This window comes from Halyomorpha halys, unplaced genomic scaffold (assembly GCF_000696795.3).
Source record: "Halyomorpha halys isolate HHAL.00 unplaced genomic scaffold, Hhal_1.1 Scaffold55.1, whole genome shotgun sequence".
Lineage (NCBI taxonomy): Eukaryota > Metazoa > Arthropoda > Insecta > Hemiptera > Pentatomidae > Halyomorpha > Halyomorpha halys.
This window is the reverse complement of record NW_027105793.1, coordinates 1,611,163-1,634,082: the sequence shown is the minus strand read 5'-3', so window position 1 is coordinate 1,634,082 and position 22,920 is coordinate 1,611,163. Positions and strand designations below refer to the sequence as shown.

The 22,920-nt window shown below is 32.5% G+C and overlaps 1 non-coding gene across 1 annotated transcript; it reads right to left on the bottom strand.

Moving 5' to 3' along the window:
- Positions 1 to 17,013: 17,013 nt before the first annotated feature.
- Positions 17,014 to 17,124, bottom strand: LOC112210635 (U6 spliceosomal RNA). The gene has a single exon (XR_002945240.1). It is a non-coding gene; the product is annotated as a U6 spliceosomal RNA (small nuclear RNA).
- Between the last annotated feature and the right edge of the window lie 5,796 nt (positions 17,125 to 22,920).

Genomic DNA, 22,920 nt, shown 5'->3' with positions numbered 1-22,920 from the left:
CAGCCTCCATTTATGTCTAAGTTATCTCAATATTCAACGGGGGTCCTATCCACTAATCCAGTCCCCACTAACACCTTACACCTCTCTGGCTTTCCCCCGCTCCTCTCATCTTTGTAGTTACATTCAATATTGAGCATTGGCCATTTGTCTTGCATCATTAATGTAGAGTAGGTCCAGTTTGCTAATCAAGGTCCAGGCGTTAGAAATGAACCGCAGTAACAAACCCCCCTTACTCCACCCTACGCGCCTCCTCCTTCTCTGTTGAATGAAACAATAATTATTCCTGTTTCAATAAATATTGAATCCGGAATAGTGGCAATTTATTGAAATATTATGAAAAAATATTCGTTTAAATATATATATACGGACGGTTTAACTGAACAAACTTTCCAACATATATTATACGACTGTTAAAATATATATAGTTTTTTTTCAAATCATGTCGAATGCAGGGAGACATATGGCCAAATAAGAGGTTACTAAAACACAACATACTTTTCAATCCATAATAAACACTACTATATAAATTGTTTCTACTTTTTCTTTTTTTATCAGACAATAATTACCTATAACTTAAATACAATATATTTCAAATATATATTTTTTAAATTTTATTTTGTTTCTTTGTACTCTTTTTTTCATCCTCTTTCTTCTAGCACCAAGTTATATTACATTTGCCTTATTCATTATTTCCCTTTTTGTTTTGCATCAACCATGCCTCTCCATTCCAATCTCTCATACAAACGCTATGCAAATTGAAAGAAATTATTAATAAATATAAATAAATCAAAAATAAAATAGTTGCAGCAGTATGACAATTATAAAACAAATAAATAAGTTTAAAAAACTAATAAATAAATTTAAAACATATATAAATAAATAAAAATAAATCGTTCCATAAGTTGAAATAAAAAAAAAAGTTTAAAAATCTAAACACAAAAAAAAAATTAAATTATTAACCAACAGCATGTAAATACTTGGAGTAATAACCATCCACAATTTTGTGTTTATACTCATTATAGTTTTATGTATTTTTTATTTTATTTTTATTACAATGTTATTTCATTTATTTTTTAGTAAGGCTCTTATTCCTCGGAGTATTGTTTCAAACCTCGCAGTTTTTTCTTACATTATTTTTCTCAGACTTTGTATACTTATTTTTCATCTATTTTTTCTTTTGTCTAGTTTTTAAAATTTAAAGCCCTCTAAAAAATCTAATTATTTTTAACTTAATGTTTGCGTTACTTAGTGATACTAATTATATTATTATTATTATACTATTTATATATACTTTTTTTTTTATGAATTCATCTTGTCTTAAACTTGGATATTTCATTTCTTTGTCTTAAGTAGATGATTTTTTTTTAAATTTTAAAAGCTATCTCTTTCAACTAGCATGTTCCGATTGGTAGTTACCTTGAGGATTAAAAACTGTATGGTTAAGATTATTGGAGTGAAAACTTCTAGAATTAAAAAATCTTTGATTTTTTAAATGACTTTCCGATTTCTGTTTTAAATTAATTTTGTTTTAAAATTTCCATTTTTTAGTTAAAAAATGTTGTGTCAGAAAAAATATTGACCCTGAAAAAACTGTTTATATAAATTATAAACAATTTTTAATAAAATTTTTTAAAGTTATAAAAATTTTCATTACAAGTGCATACGATTAATTTTTACAGCTAATATCAAACTAGCATCGCCTTGCACCACAAAAATGGGTAAAAACATTTTAATTAGGAAAAATAATTCACCAAATTATGGAGATGCTTACGTAGAATGTCAATGTTTTCCATGCTGTGCAAGACTTTGTGAAACTCAACCAATTCTTCATAACTAGCTGAGACGGATGCTGAGTGACAACCTTCACTCAAAAGCTTAGATAATAAAATTAGACTTAAATAGACTTTCTCTAAGCTCGATCAACTTTATTAATCGAACTGGTTTCTAGAGGTGCAAAACATGTGTTCAATTCCATGTTTAACTACTCTACAATTCAGTAAAATTGTTTCATTTATGCTAAATTTAATAAACTGAAAAACTTTAAACTTTGGATTCTGTATATTTCCTGAATTTTCCATCTTTAGGGATGAGCTTAGAAAAAAAATATGGCAAAATGTTTTGGTCTAATGAGATAAGAAGATCTCAAAAAGGCGCAGTTAACAAAACAAAGAGGAGCGGATAATGATGGAGGATAAAATAATTTAAATAAATAGTAGTTTATAATATATTTTTGTTCATCTTACCAATTTTAGTGTTCACTGATTGAAACTGGAAATTTATTGGAATTTATATAGTAAGGGTAGCTTAGTTTTGAAATTTCCTAATAATTTTGATTTAAGTTTTAATTTCGTTGACTGATATGTGGAATATATAGTAATTGGTATGGTGATCGTGCAAAATTTTTAATTCGATTTTACGACGGTAATAAAAATTTTGAGGTCTCTTGTGTCTGAATAGCCTGGTCTGTGTGAACTCTCTAACTCAAAAACGAAAAGTCGTAAAAAACATAATTACATATTTAGGTCATGTATATGCCTGAGATGCTGCAACAACTTTTTCGTTAAAATCTACTAACAGTACTACTTTAGATAATTTTGACTTTTTTTAGGATTTTCTCACAAACGTCTGAGCCAATTTCGATTAAACTCGGGAAATACACTAAGATTAATTAGGTTTTAATACCAGATAAGTATTATCTTCGTTGAGCTAGTCTAATCAGTGCTAAACTGACGAATTTTCATAAAATCGTCCTCTGAAGTACTTTTAATTTTGCTGATTTAAAATAAATGACCAGTTCCCATTGTTAGCAATAATAAGCAATGAATAAATACGAAATTTAATAGAATTTGTTGTCTAATTGAAAGAGAACAAAAGGAAAAACGGATAACGGAGTTGAATTGGAGGTTTCGTTATTATTTGTTAAATGTATTGCTAGCAGGAACGAAGTTTAAATAACTTATTCCCTCACCAAGAAACGATAAAAAACTAATTTTTTATTGCAACAAAAAAATGAAAGATTTAAAAAAATCCTAAAAAGTTCTATTTTTTTTTTATAACTTAAATACCAAATTAATTTTAACTTCAGTTTTTAATTAAATAAAAATAACCATCTCCCATTGTTGGCTGTAATCTCACAAGAGGAGATAATAATACAAAAAAAAGGCAATCCTTCCCGGCCGGACCCGCCCCACTACTCTTAATTTTGCTGATTTAAAACAAATGACCAGTTCTCATTGTTAGCAATAATAAGCAATGAACAAATAAGAAATTTAAAAGAATTTGTTGTATTATTGAAAGGGAACAAAAGGAAAAACGGATAACGGAGTTGAATTGGAGGTTTCGTTATTATTTGTTAAATGTATTGCTAGCAGGAACGAAGTTTAAATAACTTATTCCCTCACCAAGAAACGATAAAAAAATAATTTTTTATTGCAACAAAAAAATGAAAGATTTAAAAAAATCCTAAAAAGTTCTATTTTTTTTTATAACTTAAATACCAAATTAATTTTAACTTCAGTTTTTAATTAAATAAAAATAACCATCTCCCATTGTTGTCTGTAATCTCACAAGAGGAGATAATAATACAAAAAAAGGCAATCCTTCCCGGCCGGACCCGCCCCACTAAGACCCGCTGGGGACGACTATATAGCTTTTTTGAAATATTTGCTTAAAACGGGAAGAGGAGAATTTAAGATAGTTTAATCAAGAAATATATAAAGAGCACCTGCAATTAAATAACGACGTGATACCCGCTACTCCAGCCCTCCTTGCTTGTTCGAAGTATGAAACAGGCAATTATAGCGAGTAGGTTGGTCGACGTATGACTTGTAACAACTCACAAGAGGAGGCCATAACTCAAACAAAAAAGCAATCCTTTCCGGCCTGACCCGCCCTACAAAGACCCGCTGGGGGCGACTATATAGCTTTTTTGAAATATTTACTTAAAACGGGAAGAGGAGACTAAGATAGTTTAATCGAGCATTTTAGCGCACTTGCTCAGCCTCCACCGGCTCATTACCAGTGACATGGTGAGAGGGATGCGCTGGGATCTCAAAGAGCTTATACGTGGGGGATAGAGTGGGCTCAGAGATCCTCACGTCGATAGTGTAAATATTTTTTCATGTACATAGTTTAATTATGTTTATTTTTTTTATCTTTCTGTTTGTGTATATTTAGAGAGAGACTTTATTTATTTTTATTCTTATATTATTTTATTTTAGTATAGATGTAATCAGTTATCACTATTACCTGTTGCCCAACAATATTGTGGCAGATTGTAATATGTATCAATAAAAAAAAATAAAAAATCGAGCAATATTGAGAAGGACCTAAAATTGAAAACGGCGTGGATACTTGCATGTTTACTTGGATGTATACTTATGGAATGCGATAATTAAGATTTTCCTATTTCATTGGTTGTTATGTCAACAGTCAGATATTATATCGAATTATCTATATGAAACATATTTTTATCCTGAATAATATAGAGTTTTTTTAAATAATATTCAAGACTAGTTTCATTTCCAAATAGGGCGATAAGTGATGGCTTTATGATGCTCCAACCCACTAAATTTTTTTGTTTATTTTTCGCGTCCATTAATCGACATAAATGATGTTCATTATTTAATGATTATTTATTATTTTAGCAGTTTATTATAATACCAAGGATTACGAAGCGTGTTTGGATTCATTTATCCGAGGACGTATTATTGAGGTGAGTGTGTTCGGGGGAGAGAGGGAAAGGGCCTTAACCATAATCTAACTGGAAAATCAAATGCCCTAATTATAGAGTTGGGGATGACACGTTACTGGCCAACCGGTTTAACATTACCTCCAATCCGATGCCACTTCCAGCTCTCAATCTACCCCCACCCCTCCACCCTCTCCCAATTAGCAGTGTCAACTAAACCCCTCTACCGGCCTGATTGTCTATCCCAAAGCCGTTTATCACCCCCTCCCCCCAAACATATTCTGGACACCTTACCTATATTGTTTATTAACAATTATTTTGTCTTAGAAGAATGGTCCCAATGGTGCAGAAGGTTCATAAAATGTTGCAAACAAGACCCTCACAAGCCATATTGCCCTCCAAACCTAATTTCTTAATTTATTGTATAATAAAAAAATAATCGTACTTAATGGTACTAGACCATATGCATCTGTGGATGTATCCACAACAGTCAATCAAATAACAGCCAATGGCAGTATGGATTTCCTTTATATATTTAGGTTTTTTTATTACGAAATCGACCTGGATGGCCTCATATAGTTATTGTTACAGTGTGTTAGTTTTTTAACAGCTAATATTAGGGAGGGAGGAAGTTTATAGTCACGTGAAAATTACCCCCCAATGCTATAGCCAATGAACAATATGTAAAAATTATAAAATGAAAGGAATAAATAATAATAATGTGTTATTAATTGACCGTGGATAAGGTGGTTAGGGGTGGTTTAGAAGCCCTTGGGTTTTAGATCTTCACTAAGCCCCGATGAAGGCTTGAAATTCTGACAGAAACGTTGGCAATTATAAATAGGTTTTTACTGTACACTGAACACTCCTCCAACCATCTTCTCATTTAGAAATATTAATAATCATGTAAAAAATTAAAATAATAACAAATAAATCCAAATGATATTTATAGAACAAAAAATAAATAAATAATCGAATTATAGTGAAAATAATTTGAGAAAAAGAAAGAGAAAAACAATTATGAAATATGGAGTTCATTGCAAGATATCATGCATTAATCTGTGCTTTAATCTTCCCGATGAAGTTGGATCGGCTTCGTTGTAATTCACCATACCTTCAACTGATCACGAAATCTGTCAAATTGAAAAAAAACAAAGTAAAAGTGTGCAACACACATCTATATATAGATGTGTGTTTGTGTCTCTTGGTTTGTTGGGTTAACCATGCTTACATTCTCTTTTTAACCATAGCTATCTGTTGCACCCATCAGCAGTCAATCATACTTCTAATAAGCCAAAAAATCGTTGCGTCAATGTAAAGTGTTTGTGATGCATTGTCCTGACACTTGGGATTTTTATTGCCGCTCGTTGTTTACCTCCGCCCCATTTATAAACAGCTTTTTGATATATCGCCGAATCGCCCCGACCCAAGTTTATTTTTTCAATATTTGCCTAGTCATTTATCTGGCCTCGTCAACAGATCGGCTGTGGATGTGAGGAGGGCCTTCCTGAATAATGTCCTACCCTTCTGTTGAATATGAACACGATATTAACCGGGGATTTATGCTTTCACCAGATCATAAATATGGGAAAAAATAAAGAGAAAGTTACCAGCGAGTATGAAAGTATGAAGATATTCTAAAATCTTTAATCCCAAAATATTTTATTTATTTACTTATTCGTTTATTTAAATTTATTTCTTTAAAACAAGCTATAGAATACAATTATTGCTTTATGTCTTGATACAAAATTGTGGAGAAACTACCAATTGGTAGGACTCTAATAATATTTTCTACATTGGGATGTCTCGGGTCCAGTTGTTTTTCAAACGCCTAGGGGTATTATCAGAAATGGAAGAGGAAGAAAGGTGAGGAGTAAACGGGTTACGTTGGTAAGAAAGTTTATGATGAAAGAATTGAAATGTGGCTTGTGCCAAATTGAGAACATAAGAGACAATTTATGGATCATTTTTATATATGAAAGAATAACGAGAATTGAAAGTTTACGACGGATTTTGGACTGGAAGGAATCGGATGGTTTTAGTGGGACCTCCCAAAGCTCAACTCCGAGAGTCTAAGACCTTATTATAATCTTGTAAATCAACCTTTTCTAAATCATTGGAAGCTTTGGACTTTTTTCAAGTGAGTGTTGGAATCGACCTGCAGTTACATGCTTAATCAGGATTGTATGAGAATTCTAAGTTAAGACTTTTGTCCAACAGCAATAAGTGTTATATCATCAATAGACACTGTAATGCAGGTTTACAACTAATAATAAAGGTGATTAAAGAGAACTTTTTGGAGTTTACTTTAATCCTCTAGCATTGATACAATGCATTGTCATTGGCATACTTTGTGATTATAGTGTTAGGATGGGTTGGAATCCCAGCTGTATAGACTTTTTTTAGGGGCTGTTCGTAGCCGACCAGGTTAAAGCTTCATCTTAAGCATATTACGTTGATCGTTTTGTATTATTCTGTTTTATCTTTTGTTTATTATTTTTATAATGGAGTGCTAGACTCAGTTTTGTTGTAAATCTATATTTTTGGCGTAATAATTTTTTTTTTTAATACTTTGCCTTTCACTAATAAATATGTATCCTATTTTATATTTATAAGTAAGAAAGAAAGAGAAGGAAATTTATTGAAAGGATATAATTGGAAAATTCCCAAAAAAAACAAAAACAAATAATGTGATGTCTATATTTTATGGGTCTTTTCTTAGGGGGGGGGGGGGGAGAGGTCTTTTGATATGAGATGTTCTATCTTTTTCTGTTCAGATTAAGCCTATTTGAGGAAGACCTTCCTTCAAATATTTTGAATATGACCTCAAGGTGCTGCCATCTGGTGGCAAACAAATGAAGTGGTAGCCTGACTGCACCCAAGAGTCATAACAGACATACTGAAGAGAGCTGACTACCCATAGCAACATTATTTCTCTGCTATCAACATAACAGTGAGTACTTTCTCCACCACAACCTGGCAGAGGGACTTAATCCGAGTAAGGGAACAGTAAATAATAGAAGAATCATTTTTCAAAATCTCAATAGCTCACAAATCAACCACCAAGTATACAGTAATATCAGTCATTATTCTATGTAACCCAATAATCAAAATTAAATAATTAACTAACTATTTTACCTTGTAAACACTTTTGTTTAAACAACATACAATCAATTGTCATATAAATCAATCAAGAATAGTGGCTCTCTATTTCACCACGTATTATTTATTTTAAATCCATTAAATACAGTCCACTCCAAAACCAGTCTCATAAATCACTGCATATTTTGGTTTTGCCAGAGACTGTAGTGATTGAACAACGCTTAAATTAGCGAATCGTTGACTGGTTAATTATAAGTATGAAAAGACATGTTTTCGAAATATCCGGATTATATTCAATAATAAATAACACATATGTTGTTTGACAAGAGATTGGTTATCGATTGGCTTCCGCTCATTATGCAATCACATGATCGATATGATCGTTAAGTGCACCTGTTTCTTGATAAATAATAATCTAACGAAAGGTGGGTCGTAAAACTCACGGTTCTAATTAACTCGAAATTATTAGGATAACCATTCTGCCCATTGCCGTTAAATTACCGATAGGCGTTATTAAGGCGAAAGAGGGTTTTGGAGGGAAGAGAGTTGGGGGTAAGCTTCGCCGAAATAAGGATCGACTTTATTGGGCAAATGAAGCTACTAAAGGACGTAATCGCTTACTTATTGACTGAAAGCTTTGTTCGTGGCAGCTGACAGAGCACAGACTATATTTAGTTGATTGTCATCAGCCCTGATTATGACGGATCCCCTCTGCCCTCGGAATATTTCCATAATGAAATATAACTGATTTATTTCTCTTCTTTCTTATCTACTTTCTCCCTTCATTTTCCGACATGCCACTGCTTCTTTCAGGCCTAACTTGAATAACGAAACCTTGCTTGACTGTTTGGGTAACTAGGACTACATCGAGAATCGACCACCCTTTTCTGAGATTAGAACAACAACGATCATTCACTACGATGATCTGCTCATTGGAATAATTATCTCACCACTAAGATACTGCAAAGCACATTTTTCCAATTTATTAATTTGGTAAAAGTAACTGACTTTAACTTGTACAATGGGAGAGAGGGAAAGAGAGGAGGAAACAAGATCATAGTTTGCTAAAATGTGCAACCACTTTAATTCCCCACTCTATAATATTCATTGTCTCAGTAAAATGATCTAGTTTATGAATAGATTGTCCATCCATAGCTATGTGACATAGCCGTTTATTAGACTTAGTTATTAACTCAGTAATAGAGTCACGTAAAAATATTGGTCCAACCTTGTGTCTTCAACCTAACATACATGTGTTTACAGATGAGATTTTTTTTTTTTTTTTATGGTCCTCTTCCTAGTCATTTATTACATACAGGGGGGTGGAGAGGATCATCTACGGAGTACAACCCTATTCTAACCATAATGGGGGTTAAGTTTTCATTTTGTAAGACCACTAATGAAATAGAAGTCGACCCCCCAGACCGGATTCGAACCAGTATCACTGTAGTTACGAGCCAGGTAAAGTCGGCGTTTAACTAGTTCTGCTACAAACAGCCCTTACGTAAGGAATGCGCAATTCCTTGAAGAAGGAAGGATGCATTACTCCAGATGTCCCAAGCAACCTGGAGCGGAATCATGATGGCAAAGCAGGGCAGGCGTTGTCTGAAATCAAATAACTTGTAAAAGACCGGGTAGTGGAACTTCAGAACCTAATGTCCATGTTTAGGATATAATTAATCATTTATGAAGAGTTGAATTTTCTCGTTAAAATGAAAATGGTTTCTATATTAATATTTATTGTACTATGAATTAGATATGACGAAATGGAAAAAAAAAACATATATTGATCAAAAGTAACAATTGAGATAGATTTGATGTAATTCAAAATATGGATGGAATACCTTGGAAAGGCAGTACAATCTGTTTGGTGGTTGAAGTAATAGTTTAGCAAATGTATTCCAGCTGAAATTGCAATCACAAAAACAACCTTCTGAATACTTTTATAATATGCATTCGAATTTTTAGAGAGAAGTAGAACATGAGGAAAAAGTGCCAGCTTATGACGAAGTGCTTGGAGAAAGTAGAGAAAAACACAATGACAAAGATCACAATACCTGATAGGTTCAAGGAGTTTAAAACATTTTAACCTAAAGCATAGCAGTTGAAGAAGCAACAGCTGATTAGAGATATCTGCACGTGGTAGTAGTAATCATTTTAGTTTCCATTGGAGCAAAGGACCGCTACGAATTCTCGCCATTGATCAGTTACAAGATTGTTCACCTCTCTCCATCCAATTCCTTCTTTTAGGTGTAGTGAATTGGCGTTCATGCTTGGTCATCGTTCCGCAATCATCCTCCAGTTCTCCAGGTTGGTGAAATACTTATACTGTCACACACTCAGTACATTAATACAACACACGATCTGGTTCATTAATGCAACAGTATTTTAAAGTCACCTACAGTACAAACTCTTGGATCATCTTTCCTACTATATCTGCAAGACATGGTGTTAAACAGTTGAGCGAGACTACTTAGGATGCATAATGTTTGAAACAGAATCCAGTAAGGTATTGAGACTAGTGTGGATCTACATGAAATCCACATAAGATTCATATTTCGTTCATATAACTTTCAAATAATGTATGTAGGCAACAAAATATATTGTTTTAAAGTATTTTGAATGCTATGACATAATTGTCTATTTAATATCCGTATTGGTAATAATATAAAATAATTTTATATCTAATAGATTCACCTTGACATATGGAGTCAGATTTCATAGATTTATAGGTAGGGTTTTGTACAATACAGTAATTGGCAAACATGATATCTTTGGAAAAATTATTCAATAGCAAATATCAGATTTCAATCTAATATATCTAAACTCCTAATTAGACTAAATAAATCATACATTTTCATATATCATATCATCAGGAATCGATAAAAATATATATTAAAGTTAATATATAGTATTATAGATGTTTTTTGTAGAATCTTCACTTTGCATATAGGATGATGGATAGACAGAAAGATAGTAATTGATTTCTGTCGGCTTTATGTAAGATATGGTTTAATTGTTTTTTTCCATTTTAAAAATACATTATTTTTTAAGCTACCTAAACAAGAAGCTGTGCTTGAAACGTTGTTGTCACTTGTGTGGAGTGAATGCCGATTGAAAAACGAATATATCGAATAATCTTCTTTCCATGGATTGTTTGAATCGGTCGGTGACTGAGGCGCGGAACGGGATGTGACAGCTGCTGCCATGTGTCGGTACCGCGCTATCGCCCCGACAGCCTGATCATTTACAGGCGGCTTAACCTCTGCAGATGATTCCATACCCCCCCACTTCTCCCCCTCTCCCCCCTTCCACTCTACCTACCTATTCGCTCCGTTGTTCCTATAGGAGATTAATATAGGAATATCCCTAAATTAATATTTTTTTTTCACTCCTTTACCAATTATTTCACATAACCTGATAGAGCGTCACGAAGTATAAAAAGATAATTTATAATTAAGGAAAATCAAGCTGGTAGGAGCCATCGCTACTTCGAACTTGGCTGTCTTCAACCAAGTGGGAAATTATGGCACTTATTTTTGTGAAGAGCTTAGTGGCATAACGTTCGTTAAAATAATCAATTTACATTTGTATATAGTAGTAATGTTTGGAATTAATTTTTATTTATTAAATATCAATCAAAATGATGAAGGAAACAATTTTTAAAAGAGGAGAAAAAAATTACCTTGTGAACAAAGTAAAGAAAAAAAAATTAAATAAATTGTAGCAAAGACTTCCAAGAGTGGCAAATATGAAAATGTGAGTCCTGTTATAACTACAAAAATATATATCATGTACATTAATATTAAATATTGAAGGTTTAATGTGGTCCAAAGGTTATTCTCCTCCACCATTTTGGTTGATATTTTATAATTAATTTATTTAATATTAAGTAACAAACATTAAAAAACAATTTTAAGATTTACACATTAATTTTAAAATTTCCTTTCTTCATTTTTTTCTGATAAAAAATCATGAATTGCTGCTTCAAAGCTTATTTATTACTTATTCTATATATTATTATGTGCACCTGTTTTGTTTTTTATTATTATTATATTATAAAATAGATCGGAAACCATACTTACAGAAATATAAATTAATTAATAACAAAATAAGTGATAAAAAATATTTTAAAAAACAAGATTAAACTTTAAGTATAATTACATCTTAAGCACATTCAGGGAAGTGCTTTTTTTTTTTTTTTTATGAGGAAAAAAATCTGGATTCTGGAGATCTTGGAGCTTCTCTCTCAACAGCATCACCGTTAACAGCCAATGCACATTCACATAAGTTTCTATCATCATCAGTGGTAATACTGTGGTATTACTCATTCTTGAAGCAATCGCACAACTCTGTTCATTCTAGATTCCTTTTTAATTTATTCATCATAGGAATTAGGAGGCCCTTATCACGTGGCTCTGAGCCAGTGGAACCATGGAGTAAATCTGACAATGGATCGAACTATAAGACCAACGGCAAATTATTTGAAGATTTAGAATGGTATTCATTTATCCTAATAGAGATAAAGGAGTAGTAGGAGGAGTAAACATTCATTATTTAATGTTCGTATTTTTTAATAGTTGATCCTCATCAAACGACACCTCTGTATATCGGACATGAACAACTTTCCCTTTGGTGTCATTTTTATGGTAGTTTCACAATATCCATTACATATACCTCTCATTCCATGAATCACCAACAAAATATTAAACAATTTTCCTAAATGATCTATCAATGCTACCATTTTGCCAAGCAGCTATCCTGCCGATCTTAATGCCGTTACCAATACAATAGCAAGGAATGACAAACTGCAGATGAGCGAAGGACTATGTTTTGTTGGAAAGGTTGTCACTGTTAAAACAAAGTCGGGGCGCGAAGGCATACCGCGGTGAACCGCTGCGGTTTCGGACCCACAGACCGAGCTCCATCCCCCCTAAGTATTAATACCCCCCTTCCCCCCAGCCACCAAACCCCAACCGCCATACCTTTCTTAACTAATATTCCAGCCCTTGCCTTGTCAATTCTAAGCCATCGCCTCCACAACAATACCCCTTCATATTGCATTTGTATCAGTCAACCCTGGGTTGGGATACTGAAATTAGTTCGAAGGAAGGAAATTCATGAAATGAAGATGAACAAATGAATCGATGTAGATATTCCAATGTTAGTAAGACCATTTGATAAATAAATTTCACAAGCCTTATCATGCTCATTCCTATAAACAAAATATTATGCTTAGTATATTTAACACACACTAACTGTAAAACTGCATTATAAATGACTTATTTAAGAAACAGTTCTCGGATTGAGTAAGTACGTTACTCCACTAGAAACTGGTATCCATAAAATTATACTATTTTTTATTTCTTGTTGTTTAGCTTTTTGATATATTCATTTGTGTTTTAATTTATTTATTGATTTCTTTTAACTTATTTATATATATTTTTAAATTTATTAAATAGTTTTTTAAACTTATTTATTAGTTGTTTTTTTTCTACTGATGTGGCTATTTCATTTTTGATTTATTTCTATTTATTGATAATTTCTTTTAATTTGCATTGAATCTGTGTTATGGATCGAAAGTATGTTGCGAATCATTGGAAAAAGGTGGGATGAGAGTGGAATGGAAAGAATATCGTTTATAGGATTGAGAACAAATAAAGTAAGGGAATGGATAAGGGAAACGAAATAAATATAATTTTGTGCGAGAGGGAGAAGGAGAAAATACTATATATATATATATATATATATATATATATATATTAGACTATCCATTTTTTTTTATTATTAATTGTTTTCATCCACACTTTGAATAATATCTGGACTGATACTCCTAAAAATTGAATACAAGGGTATCAATATCATTTAAGCTAACCGGTTGATAGCAATGCGGATGAGACAGGTGGTAATTTAGTCTTCGGGAGCCAAAAATTAAACGGAACGTTTCAACAGTCACTCGAAGAGGCTTCATCAAGATAAACCTGCCCGATCGATAGGGCATCTGGTAATTATTATATTCAAAATAAACCATGACTCTATAATAATATTAAAAAACTGTTAGGGAATGCGTGATGCGGCAGGTGCACGGACGTTTCACATGGTTTCCTTCATTAATAGTAAGACATTGTCCGTCTTAGCACATTCATTACTCGGAATCGGTTCCTCTAATTCTCGGTTCTCACGGGACACAAAGGCCCAATCACTGACACACAACTGACAGCTTGTATCAACTCCTACCAATCCTCACTATTTCCTCTGCCCAGTGACTTTACTTCCTTTTGCCTGCGTCATCCCATTATTATTTTTACTATTATGGAATAAGCACGGCATAGAAACAGTTGACTATAAACATTTTTTTTAAGTTTTGTATAAAAGACCTTGGTGTAAGGTTTTTCTATTAAAAACTGAACTTCAAACTTGCCTCTAAATAAAGTCTTTAGTTTCTCTAATAGTAGTTATTTGACCATTTCCAGTGAGAAGGACACGAAAACTATAAATCAAGGTGATTAACTCGGCAGGTGTGTCATGTTTTTTTGTCCCCTAAGAGATATCTCATGGTAGATGATTTTTAATATTTTTTTAAAAATAATTGGATGTGATGATGACAAAAATCTTTCCGATTACTTTCAATACAATACGAAATTGAAATTGTAAATTGTAGCTCTTCCACCATAAAATACAGATTTCTTACGATCTTCTTGCCTCGGCTCATGATTTAAAATAAAAATTCCAGGAGGTGTACGGGTGAGAAAAATGCTGAAATAAGAAAAAAACCATGTAAGGTTAGAAGTGTGCTGGTGAGAGAAATACTTGGTCTTAGCAGGAGGCCAGAGCAATAATGAATTGAGTATAGGTGTGGAGGATAAAGAGGGAGTAACATAAACAAGCGGAAATATCAACATCAAAGGATTAATGGAAGATAAACAAAAATTTTAACAAAACCAATGAAATAATAGGAAAATATAGATATTTGTTTCCCAATATTATCAAAGTTCTCATGGCTACACCTCTCCCGGGTTAATTAATAGTTGTTCTATCTACCACTCATATGTAAGAGCATTAAGAACGAAGTAAGAATAGAATAATCGAAATTACCGAAGAACCGTCAGACCCTAACAAGAATATTTAAAGAATGATACTATAAGGAAGGAAGATAAGGTTTACGACGAAGGGTGGTGATGATTTGATGTGAAAAATTATATAATCGCTACAACCCATGAAGAGTAAATAATTCAATACTTTCTAAGAAAGTACTGTTTTTAGAACAACGGTCATACAAGATGGTGATTTTTTCAAAAACACACTTAACAGCCAGATTTTTACCCCAATTAAGGGTACCAACTTTATTAGGCAGGGTAGACCCCTGAGGTCTCCTGAACCCACTGGGTTGACTCTTGGCTACAGTAACATAATAAATAATTATTTACCCCAGCCGGATTCGAATCACGTTCTGATGCCAACTGAGCCAGATACCAACTTCAATCAGGTAACTTTTTTTTATTGTTAAAAAAAAGTTAAGCCATAATGGAAGAAGATAGTTGACCGTATGAATTAGATTGGAAGAAGATAGTCCGTCCTGCAATCTTGTTCATACGGTCAACTATCTTCTTCCAATATGGCTTAACTTATTTTTTTTTAACATTCATCTAGGTTATCTTCTCCACGATTAATTATATCATAATTATATTTTAAAATACATATATAATTAATAACCAAGAGTAATTTTTTTATTAAAATTATATGACTAATCATCGCTTTATACCAACTCGTTTTATACATGCATTAATATGACACCTACCGCAGGTGCGTATTTCACTCTTTCAACATTCTCACATCATCTCCAGCTCCCTGATTTATATCGTTGCGGGGTTCGGAGCCTACGGGGCTGTAGGCAGCGTTCCAAAAATTATACAAACGATCGTGTAGCAGACACGTAATTGTAGGAGGAAACGACACGAGTTAAAAAGCACCACAGCGTGGGGTAAATATTCAAGGACTTCATTAGGGGACTCTCGGTTAAAACTGCTATTTTTGCCCTATAACCGTCACGGGCAGCCCCTAGGTGTGACAAACTGCCACCAAACTGTTCCTGTTAAAAATTGCTAGCGGAATAATGCCGGGGGATTATACCGGCTCCAAACTTCCACCGACAAACACCGGAGTACTGTATAAATATTGAAGGAGTTTTGTAATCATGGATCCGAAATATTTTTTATTTCTTTGTTTTTTTAGCCACTGATTTAGAATGTTTCAACTGGTTAATAAAGTAACTCAGCAACTACTAAGAATATAAGTGATTTGTCGATGTGATTATATACTTTAAAAAACAGAGCCTTCAGAAACCAGGAAATAACTAACCTATTTATTGGAATGCCAGTTTTTACAGGAGAGTTTATTCAGTAAAACTTTAAACTTTATGAAATCAATATTTTTTTATACATATTCCACAACGTGTTATGAACTTTTCAATCCCATACTGAAAAATTCAAGGCTTTGTAAAGAAATGTCTTTTTTTATTTATTTTTTTATTTTATTTATTTGTTGATATTCACAACTGTATAAAAAAATACAACCAGTAAATTCGATCATAATGACATATGATATGATACAGGATGTAGAGAAACTACCCAGTAGTAGAACTCTAAAACAGTTTACAATATAAGGTCACGAGGCCTTCTTCTTTTCAGGCGCCTTGGAGGATTGCCAGGAATGGAAGAGGAAGCAAGGTTAGAAACGAGTGGGTTTGGGTGGTTAGGGAGTTTATTATGGAAGGAATAATATCGGGTTCGGGCTAGATCGGTTACATAAGGAACATTTAGGTCTTTATGGATGGTTTTATTAGTAACAAAATAAGGAGCATTGAGGATTTTACGAAGGATTATGGATTGTAAAGATTGGATACGAGAGGAATTCGAAGGTTTAGTGGAGCCCCAAAGCTCAATTCCGTATATCCAGATGGGCCTTATTATTGTCATGTAGATCAGTCTTTTGTAATGAGTTGGAAGCTTAGACCGTTTGTCTAGTAAGTGCTGTTGTAGTCGGAATCTGCGTGCAGTTTCCTGTCATTTCAGTCTTGTGTGAGGATTCCAGGTTAGTCGTTTGTCAAGATGAAGTCCAAGATAACGAATCTGTTCTACAGGGGAGGGGTAAGAGCCACATTATTAAAGTATACTGTAGGGCAGTCGGCAGGTTTACGACGAAGAGTAAATGTGATTTGTTGGAAAAATGTGGAACGCTTCACGATTTTGCGTGTCATCCTTGCGCAGGGGCTATGCTAATCTTCTCTGTATCGTTCCAATTAAAGAAATGTCAGAAATGCTTTTTTGATCTGAGAAACATTTTAAAAATTTTACCTTTAAGGAAGTTGTCCAACTTTCTGAACCGATGGAAATCTTTTGGAGATATGTCTGGCGAATAAAATGGGTATGGAAGGACTTCGTCATAGAGCTCGTTTAGTTTCTTCACTGTTGTGAAACATGAGGTCTGACGTCGTGTGAGAGTATAGGTCCCCTTTGATCCCAATTTAGGTTGTTATTTATTTTTATTCAATGACATTATGTCATTATTACTGCAGTATAATAAGGATGTGGTGAATAAAGAAATATAATAATCCCTAAAATATTATTCTACAATGAAATATTAATATTATTATTATATTATTATCTCTAATCTTAATGTTGTTAATATCGTATATTAAATGGAATGTTACTGTAGCTCTGTAGTACATAGTCATTACAATACCGTTGTTTTTTTTGTTAAGAGAATTCATAAAAACGTTTATTACAAAATGAATTGCAGTTAATGATTGTTGTCTATCATCACCATTACATGTTTATACTGTTAACGAATTAAACATGTTTCTACTTTACTGATGTTATTTTTTATTATTCCGTGTATTAGTGGAAATTGGGTAATTTTAAATTTTAAAAAAATATATTGTAATATGAAAACATTTTTTCAATTCAGAATTATTAATTATATGAAGAAAAAATTAGACAGAGTATATCGATTTTCTCATACTGAGGAAGGCAAGAAAAAAAGAGAAATCGGAGAAAAAGTCTTTAATAAATCATATATAAAAGTTACATAGGGGTGGGACGGAAGGGTAGGTGAAAGGAAGGGTTGGAGAGAACGGTCCATTTACTAATGTAAGACTGGAAGGGGGGAAGGGAGGAGGGGGGGGGACTCCTACCCTTTTTAAAAACCCAGAGCAGATAAGCCCCTCTCTTTTTTGTCTTGGTCTTGTCACCCAACGGGAGCGGTAATACATTGTGCCCCTGGGCGATTTTAATTTTACAGGAATCGTTCTTGATTCCAGGCCCGATACTGAGAAGCATGTGGCTCATCAGGCCCCTCTTTTCATTACTTCACTTATACTTTGTCTTAGGAAGAATCTCTATGGAATGAAAAACATTTGAGGTTCTTGGCGGAGAGGAATCTATTTTATATTTATTTTAGTTCTAAAATAAGGGCACTTAATATATGTGGTTTTTATATTATCCGACACGACACGACACGTGTCAAACAGTAGGTACCTACATAATACGGTATGATCCGTGTCAGAAAATACTAAGGCATACGTTTATCACAGAACAAACTTCGAAAAGATGTTCTCTGCGAATCAATTGTGTGTAATCGCCATTTTGTCAGAATAATAATATTGATTAATTATACATTATATATTATATAAATAATATTGTTAGTTAAATACCTATCATTGTACAAGACATGGTTATTTGGACTTTGAAATTTTTATTTTCTTTAAAAACATGGATTCGGAATTTCTCACGAGAATACTCCCTATATATTTCATATTAAGGCAGATGAAGGTAAAAATGCCAACATCAAATAACTTTGTATAATATTAGATCAGAAGATATGAAGTGTCAGTTAATCCCCATTTTATCGGAAGAATAATTATAATTAATTATGAATTACATATTATATAAATAATATTGTTAATAGAATTCCTACCATTGAACAAGACATAGTTATTTGAATATAATTATACAATTAATTAATTAAAATTATAAAATCAATTAATTATAATTATATAATTAATTTATTTTTATTATAAAATAAAAACGCAAAAATCAAATAAATTTTTATAATATTGGATTAGAAGATATTAAATGTAAGTTACTGGTATATGGAGCAAACGAAAGAACAAAAAACATTTAAAATATTATTTTTATAATTATTAAACTTATCACAACGTACAAGTTTTTTTTTAAATCAATTTTTTATTGAACTATTTGGCGTTGAATAAAAAAAAACTCGAGATTTATATTTATTTTAGATCTAAATTAAGGGCACTTAATATATGTGGTTTTTATACTATCCGACACGACACGATACGTGTCAGACAGAAGATTCCTACATAATCCGGCATGACGCGTGTCAGAAAATACAAATGCATACGTTTAATCCCAAAAAAGACTTCGACATGATGATATTTTGTCATAATAATAATAATAATAATAAATTATATTACAGGTATTCTAAAAATAATATAGTTAGTCAAATCGGAATTTGTTCACGACAATACTTAGCTCATTATATATTTCATAAAGGCAGGTAAAGGAAATATCATATAAATAAACTATTTTTAACCTTCCATATACTCGGTCAGGCTTATAATTAATTTATTTCAAATTGTATTTTGTTCTAATTTTTTTATTTATTTTATTATTAAAATTGATTGTAAATAGTAACATAAAATTTTATTTTTTCATAAATTTATTTTGCTTAAAATTTCTGCATAGTGTTAGGTTGAAATTTCTTGTATCTGTTTTAAAATTTACTGTATGATTGATATTCTTTGATATATAAATAGACTCAAGTATTTTTCTTTTGAACATACTGTTTTCTTTAAGTACAATTATAGTGTTATCAAAATCGAATATGTGCTGGTTTTTAGCTGCATGCTGCACTAGAGCTGTTTTATTATATCATAGTATAAAAGCCGGGAAGAAAAAAAGGCAGTTATCTCACCCCAATTTTTGATTACTTTAATAAAAACTAGGTATAATTACTAGTCAAAATTGATGAGCCTGCCAAGTATAGGTAGGAGGAATAAAAAATGGCGGCTGTTTCAAAACCTTAAAAAACACTAATTTTTCAGTCGGAGCTCTATATCTTAAAAACTACCAACAACACTAAAAAACCTAAGAGAACATTATTTAAAGAAGAGTAACTTTGCTAAAATATTAGCCATAAAAGAGCTATTTACGTCCAATAGTTCTCGAAATATAGCTTCTCAAAAAGCAAAATTTCTTAAAAATCTACTGAAAGATTAGTAATTAGTAAATTTTTTTTTAGAATTCTATATCTCAGGAACTATGTGACGTACTAGTCTATTAGCACTCAAATTAAAGCTAGTTTAATGGACTAGAAAAACGTTTGTGACTTTTACCTTCGTAGAAATAATAGTTTTCATGATATTTGCTAAAATATATTGGTTTATAGTTGTTCGGACAACTATAACTCCTACGAAGATAAACATCATAAACTACGTTATAGCTCATTAAACTAGCTTTAATTTGAGTGCTAATAGACATCTGTACGTCAAATAGTTTTTGGGATATAGATTTTTCAAAATAAATTCACTAACTGCTGATCTTTCAGTGCGTCGCATACAACATTTTTATGAAATGTTGCTTTTTAAAAATCCATATCTGAAAAACTATTTAAAGTAAATAACTCTATTAGGGCTCATATTTTAGAAAATTTACTCTTCTTTAAATGACGTTCTCTTAGGTTTTCTTGTGTTGTTCCTATATTTTAATATATAGAGTTCCGAATGAAAAATTAGTTGTTTTTATCGCTTTGAAACAGCCGCCATGTTTTATTCCCCCTACCTATACTTGGCAGACTCATCAATATTGACTATTAATTATACATAGTTTTCATTAAAGTAATAAAAAATTGGGGTGAGATATCTGCTTTTTCTCCTCTTGGGCTCTTGTACTATCATTTCTGTGTTGGTACATTCTATCACCCAACAATTGCATAGTTTCGCCTATGTAGGCAGTTAAATAGAAATTCATGAGAATTTCAGAATATTTAAACAATTTAGAGGTTTTTACACAAAAATTAGTTTCCCAATACTCCACAGTATTTATATACAGATATTTGTACATATGCAAACTGAGAAAATATTTTGTAGCTATTCGTTGTGTAAAATATGACAGTAGCGGTAGGGCATTGGTTATTCGTGGCTGCCTTAGGAGTCACCCTGGTGATATGGGATCCGAGGACTCCTTACAATTACTGCGGTGATGAAAGGTTAATACCGAGAGAGCTGGAAGAGAGGCCGGCATAAAATCGCTATATTCTTTCACGGTGGGGGAGGGGATGTGCCCGATTTTTAGTAGGGCATAAACCGCCCTTTCTTTATACCGCCACGTATAGCCAAGATGAGGCTGCCTTTACGGTTATACTCCTATCAACCAATTAGGCTCTTTTATTATTTGTAACCCTCAACGTACAGAACCCACAGTGCTTCTTACCCTGTCAACCCCAAACCTTTAGCTATCGACCTCTCACAAAAATGTTTATTTGCTTTTCCTTTTTATTTTTTTTTTTTGAGCGTAAAAAAAAATTGTCGACCTAAGTCATATTTTTTTGTTGAAGAATTTACTGATTTGTAATCCCAATGAGATAAATAAATATAGAAATCTAAATTGTTTAACAGCCGTTGCACGTCTCATCCAAGAACTATGGTAAATATCATGGTTTACTCCAAAACATGATTTCCCATCGTTGGTCAGGTGAACTATTTTGTGAGAACTTATTGTTAGAACTGTCTTAGCGTTTACTTTCGGAATTACGAGTGCTAGATGATAGTTTTTAACAAATAAATACTCGAAATTCAATCTTTAGCGTCTTGATTTTCTAATCTACTTTTCAGGGTTTAACCTTTTGCTCCAGGTCCTGGGTGGGAACGGTCCTCAGATTATTATGAGTTGGGTACCATTGCTCTAGGAAACTTAGGTGTAGAGGAATTTGGTGTAGCCACTCTTTTCGAGAACATACGTCATTGAGTAATCCACAGTAAGAATGTTTAGGGGAATTCCAAGCCGTTCCTCGTTTCAATTAATTTTACAATTCAGTTAAAAATTTGTAAATTTTATTCACAAACTGCTCTACTTGCTGTTAATAAATGTGTGCCATCTGTAGCTGAGGGAGTTTTGGCGTAGGTGTTTGCAACCTCGGAACTGCATTGGCGCTAGTTCGAATCCGGGCGAAATGAATACTTGACCCCCCACACCATGGTTATCGGGTGATAAGCTGTATACAACTAACATTAGTCATTAATTTATTATGAGTTCGGAAAATACCATGAAAGACATTTAACCTCGACAATGTGGGGGAGAAACTAGGCGTTTGACATAATTCTGATCACATCCCGTTGTATTTGTGATATACATTGATTTTTTTACTGAAGTATGATCTTGAGTGGGTGTTAAAGATACAGATAAATTGCAGGAATAAATTGGGTTGAGAGTCCGTTTATATAATATTTATATCATATCCGTTTATATAATAATTTTATTTTATTTTAATAGAAGTTGAACAATGCGGCTATTGCGCTGACTCATCCTCCACTGGCTTTTAAGACCAGTGAAGCGGTTGAGAAAAAAGCACAAAAAAGAAAAAAATCTTACTGAATCCTGCTCTTTCCATATATGGTTGAATATAAATATTGTAAATAGAAATATGTTTAAGATGTTATTTTACTGTAAGTTTAATTTAATTTTTTATTTCCTATTTTCATATTACACAATAAAAAAAATTAAAAGAAGCTGAGAAGTATATTAATTTGTATTTACGTGCGTTATATGCAGTTCATGCGTTCATTAATGTTTCATGTAAATATTAATAGCATCTCCCGTACGAAATTTCATTTGCAAAAACATTTTTTTTTTTAAGCTAAATTTAAGAATTTATTCTGTTCTTGAAATTTCTTCATTAACTAACCTGGCAAGTTATCGGGAAACTTATAAACTGTTTAAATGGATTGGCGAGGATCGACTTTAATGAAAAGTCTTACGATGTTCTTAATGACGAGAATATCGTAAACTCTTTGATACCGACGAAGCAACTAATTGAAGAGGGAGATTGCG